The following is a 6257-nucleotide window of genomic DNA, read 5'->3' as shown; positions in this document are numbered from 1 at the left end:
AAGATGGCCATTATGGATGCTTGCAAGAAGAATATCACGGCAGAAGCCACTACTAAACTCTTATTTGAATGAGTGTGGGTACACTTTGGGATCCCACATTCTATCATCTCAGATTGGGACAGCAGGTTCCTCAGTACATTTTGGTCCAGTCTCTGGTCGATGCTTGACACCAAACTCACTATGTCCACAACCTTCCATCCTCAAACTGATGGCCAGATAGAGGTTGTCAACAGGATGATTGTACACATTCTACACATGTACAACTCAAAGAATCCACACCCATGGGACGAGAGCCTCCCATATGTTCAGGATAGCTAAAACCAAGCTCTCCATAGCTCGACTGGAAACAACCCTTTTCAGGTGGGCTTGGGATTCCAACCACTATGTCCCATTGATGTGGCCATGCCATTTCCAGCTACTCATGCAAATTCATCTCATGTCCAGTATGAAATAGATAAGGCAAATAAATTCATTGAGCACATCCAACATATTCACCAGCAAGTCCACGACATTCTAGAGAAAAAAAATGCCAAGTACAAGTAGCGACATGATCAACATCAGGTTCCACACAAGTTTCAGGTGGGCGACAAAGTTTGGTTGCATTTGCAAAAGGAATGCCATACTAGAGCCTATTAGAAACTACGACCACTCTGATATGGTCCTTACACAATTACCAAGGTTGTGGGAGATAATTCATTTGAGCTTAGGATTCCACCATTCCTTGGCATGCACCCAGTGTTCAATGTGGACTACCTTTGGCCATACTTTCCACCATTACTAGACACATCCGACATTGTTGAACAAATCACACCCACAGAGTTGAATACAGATTGCATGGAACAATCTGCAACTGATTAGATCATGGACACACAGACCAAGCACACTCACTAGCAGAATATCCAATTGTATCTAGTTGTCAAAGTAGTCCAACTCCTTTACCAAGGCAAGTGGCTCACCAAGGACCAAGTTTAGCGGAAGTTTCCTCATCTCATGGAGGAACTCAACGCAATGGGGACCATTGCTTCCTAAGGGGGTAGGAATGATCCAGGTTGATATTGGTGGCCACCTGCCAAGTCCACTTAGACCCCCACCATTATTTCATTAAGCTTTTCATTTTCATTAATTATAGCACAATTTACTATTTTTAGCAGTTTTTTGGGTCTTAAAATTCTGGAGTCGTTTTGAGGCCCTAAATGACATTTTTTGAAAACTTGGGAGCAACATGGGTCCATGGATGAATGTTTCTCTTCCCAAAGTTGTAGTTCTCAGATAAATATTTCTAACGAGATATTGTGCGCGTCAAACATAGATTGTATGCCAAAGTTACGACCCCGGTAAGTTGATGTACCAATTTACTCAAACGGGGCCCACAGTTTGGTGTTTCATCTTCTAGGGTTAGGTTTTTGGATGTTTAGGGTTTTCCATTGTTTCTCAACAATAAATAGGCCTTCAAGCCTCATTGTAACACAGTTCAGAGGCATGTAGCAGCCACGTCTCTTCTCAGAGATAAGCTACCATCGCCCTAGTTGGTTTATTTCCATTGCTACTTGTAAGCATATTTCAGTATTTTACATTAATGAAATGAAGTATTATTTCCACTGCATATCTATGTTTATGGTTAATCTCTATAATTTGTGCATTCCTGTTTAAATCCAGATCAATGGTATCAGAGCAGTTTTCTTTTTCTCTGCTTTTCTTTGCATGTCCGCAACGAGGTCGGGATATAAGGAGTTAGGGCTAGAACTGGTCGAAACTTTGCAAGACCAGCCTCGCAAATCTCGACAGCCTCCCATGGTGGATGAAAATAAATATGAGGGGGTAGGAGATCCTATCAAAATCTTGCTCGAAGAAGCCCTTGAGCGACAAAGGAATACGATGATGGACAACTTTTCCCAAATCCTTCAATGGCTAGCCAGGGACGACGCATTGGCTTGCAACAACTACTCTAGAAATGCCACACTGTTTAAGGTACAAGTTAATTTTGAAATCCCCATATTCGAGTGTCAGACAGACGTAGATGCCGTCGATAAATGGTTAAATATACTAGAGGGTTATTTTTCTGTTCATGATTTTTCCAGTCAGGAAAATATTATTTTCGCTCTTCTCAAAGCAGCCCCCCACGTCAAGGACTGGTGGGAAACCTACTACAAGCATAAGGATGAAAGTACAGGCTCACTATTTTCAGACAAACCCACTTGGGATTCATTCCTCGATGCCATCAAGGAGTAGTATTACCCTGTCGAAAGCTATGAGGATCAGTACATAAAGTGGACCACGCTGCAATAGGGAAGGGGCCAAGACGTGAAGAGTTTACAAATATATTCCCTACCCTTTGCACAAAGTTGGGTATCAAGGATTCAGAGCATCATTTGGTACTCAAATACCACGGTTGCCTGCACAAGTACATCCAGGAAGAAATAGAATTCCTGAACACCCCCTTGCTTGGCACGACATATCGATATACCGTTAGGGTCGAGCAAAAGTTTAAACAAAAGAATCGAGACTTTGGATCTGCAAATCTGAAGCAAGGGAAAGGTGCCCCCAAACCGTAGCACAAAGGACAAAGCCAAGGCAGGGCAACCCAAGACAACCCGCCAAAGCTGCAAGCAAAGAACAACACCATGAAGCCAAAAAAGGACATAGGAAAGTGGTGTGAGTTCCATGAGAGCTCCACTCACAACACAAGCGAGTGTTGGGCCAAGTAATCACTGGTGGCTAAGCTAAAGGCTTTAGAATCAGATGCATGTTCCGACTCTGATTCAGAACCCAACAAGGGGAATGACAAAGGGAAGCATATTATTGATGCGGAGCCCATGCCACCGTTGCCACCACAAAGATCCAGAAGGAGGAACTTGAAGATCCAGAGGAGGAGCATCTCTTCCACTCCCAGATGTGGGTAAAGGGCTCCTTGCTACAGTTCATTGTCGAGAGTAGGAACTAAGAGAACCTCATTTCGGTAGAGGTCATGAAGCGGTTGGGATTATCAACCATAGCACATCCACAACCGTACACCATCGGGTGGCTTCACCAAGGACATGATCTTCACGTGAGCCAACAGTGTTGCCATCCATACAACATCAAGCCCTTCACAGATGAGGTATTTTGTGACATTGACCCCCTTGAAGTTTGTGATGTATTATTAGGGAAACCATACTTGTGGAAGTGATATTGTGAGGCCCCTATACTACTAGTGTAGCCCCTTATTATTATTAGTACAACCCCCTTATTATATTGATGTACCCATGTAGTGCCCATATTGTTACTATTGTGCCCAATAGAAACCCACTATTGTCATTATTGTGCCCTTACATTATTATTGTTATGTCAGCTTTGATTATATTATGACCCCTTAGACTCCTATATAAAGAAAGGAGGTCTTTTCATTTGTATAATCAAAGAATCATTCATTTGTGTAATATAAAGGAGGTTTCCCCCTTGAAGAGGCTCAATTCTAAGGTGTTGATCTATTTTTTCTATCTTTCTGTGAGTTGGTTTCATAACATTTGGTATCAGAGCTGTGCATTCTAGGGTTTCGCTACTCCAAACAGGTCATCGTGGGATTTTAACTATAACTATTTCACTACGAAGTTTCATAAGCTAACAAAAAAACCCATTTGAGACAAAATCGATCTGAACCGTGGCTCCAAATTTCAGATCCTGTCTCACTATATTTTTGGAGATATAGTATGAGGAATTTAGGGTTTTTGCAGACCCCTGAATTACATTCCAAACATGTGACCTGGGGAAAATCGTCATAACTTTCTCTCTGAGCATCGGATTGAAATTTCGTAAGAAGTTACAGAAAAAGGATGGACTATAGTTTCTTGTATACATTTTTTAGATCCAAAGGTCGAAACAGTGACATGTGTCACGTCATACAAGTTCGCTCTACTGAACTAGTCTATAATTAGGTCACCATGGGAGATTTGGCATAACATTTCCTTGGAGAATCCAATTTGGATTAGACTAGTGGCATTGGAAATAGGATGCAAAGGGATACTGCAGGTCAAGATTTTAGAACTGGAATATCCGAAAGTATAGAGTTACAGTCATTTCAAGATCAAGCTCCTAAAATCAAGAAAAGGCGATATGAGGAAGTGTGATGGCAAGGATCCAGTAAATTGGATACTTTAGATGGAGCAATATTTTGATCTACATGGTGTACTGTTGTTACAAAAGGTATGTATTGCATCTTCATATTTAGAACTGGATCATTTTTTATGGTTTAAAGGGCTTTGTTCTTGTAAACAACTTGTTACGTGGTCAATTTTCACGGAGGAAATGATAGCACATTATGAGGATACAAAGAACAACACCTTCTTTAGAGAAACACCACAACAATTGGAAAGAGTAAAAGGGCTATGTTACATAGTGGAAAGTAAAATTATGGAAACAAGGAATTCTACCCCTCACAACTATAAAGATGGAAGTGTTGCTTCTCCTAGTCTTCCACAACCTACAAGGGTTACACCACAATAATTGGAAGAAAAAAGAGAAAAAGGGCTTTGTTACAATTGTGATAGCAAATGCACTAAAGGTCATAAGTCTGCTGAGAAGAAATTATTTTACATAGAGTATGAAGAGGAGGAAGAAAAGGATCAAGAAACATCAAAAGAAGAGGATATACACCAAGACCCAACCCTAGAGAAAGAAGAAATGAATCAGGCCATATCTTGTAAAGCATTGGCAAGAATTACCACTCCTCAAACTCTCAAGATAGAAGGACATATCAAAAAGAAAAAGGTGCAAGAAGTGAAAGATCACATCAAGAAAGAAGAAATGAATCCAACCATATCTTGTAATTCATTTGTCGGAATTACCACTCCTCAAACTATCAAGATAGAAGGGCATACCAAGAAGAAAAATGTTCAAGAAGTGAAAGATCACATCAAGCATCAAGAAATGAATCTGACCATATCTTGTACAGGATTGGAAGAAGTTACCACTCTGCAAACTCTAAAGAGAGAAGGACATATCAAGAAGAAAAAGGTTAAAGCAGTGAAAGATCACATCGAGCATCAACAACAAGTTCTCCAACTTTTAAAGGATACCGCCAATTTGGTGCAAAATCGAATGAAACAACAGGTAGATAAACATTGTAGTGAAAAATGTTTTGATGTAGGTGATTGGGTATTTTTACTGCTATATCTCAAGAAATCTATTTATGAGAAGGAAATGTTGGCAATACTAAATGCACTTAAGAAATGGAGACCTTACCAAATGGTAAGACACTTCAAGGTAAAAATGGATCATGATAGTCTTACATACTTTTTAGAACAACTATTATCTTTAGAAGAACAGAAAAAATGTGTCACAAATATGTTGGGTTATGACTTTGACATCATCTATAGAAAATGGAAGCAAAAATTTGTTGCAGATGCACTCTCAAGAAAGGATGAGGATGTGGAAGCATTGTTTTGTGCTATTTCTATTATCCAACCAAATTGGATAAACGAAGCAAGGGATGAATGGAAGAAGGATGAAGAAGTATGGCCACTTATTCAAAAGTTGCAAAATATCCGAATTCAAACAATATCACCAGAAATTGAAGAGGAAGGAAAAATCATATTGGAACCTGGAGCAGTCACAGAAACAAGAACCCGATAGCTACGAAATCCATCAATTTCAGAGTATCTCATCAAGTGGAAGAACTTACCTGCTGAAGATTCCACATGGGAGGACAAGGATTTTATACAGAAGCATCAAGAACTACTCAAGCGTTGAGGACAACACCTTTTGAAGGAGAGGGGCATGTTAGGCCCCTATACTACTAGTGTAACCCCTTATTGTTATTAGTACAACCCCCTTATTATATTGATGTACCCATGTATTGCCCATATTGTTACTATTGTGCCCAATAGAAGCCCACTATTGTTATTATTGTGTCCTTACATTATTATTGTTATGTCGGCTCTGATTATATTATGACCCCTTAGACTCCTATATATAGAAAGGAGGTCTTTTCATTTGTATAATCAAAGAATCATTCATTTGTGTAATGTAAAGGAGGTTGCCCCCTTGAAGAGGCTGAATTCTAAGGTGTTGATCTATCTTTTCTATCCTTTTGTGAGCTGGTTTCATAACAGACATGATGTGTATGAATCAAGGCCCTGTGCTATTATTGTTACTTTGGGAAATAAGTTGTACAAGATACCAGAGGTAGCATCGCCTACCACCATCTCTTTGATTATTGCAAAACAATGCGTTAAGCTCATTTCCAAAACCAAGAAATTTGTTATCCTGATGATATGCCCTCA

Source organism: Pinus tabuliformis, chromosome 8, assembly GCF_031772625.1.
Source record: "Pinus tabuliformis cultivar Carrire ecotype Pingquan chromosome 8, CPIR1, whole genome shotgun sequence".
Classification (NCBI taxonomy): Eukaryota; Viridiplantae; Streptophyta; class Pinopsida; order Pinales; family Pinaceae; genus Pinus; species Pinus tabuliformis.
This window is presented reverse-complemented; position numbering follows the sequence as displayed.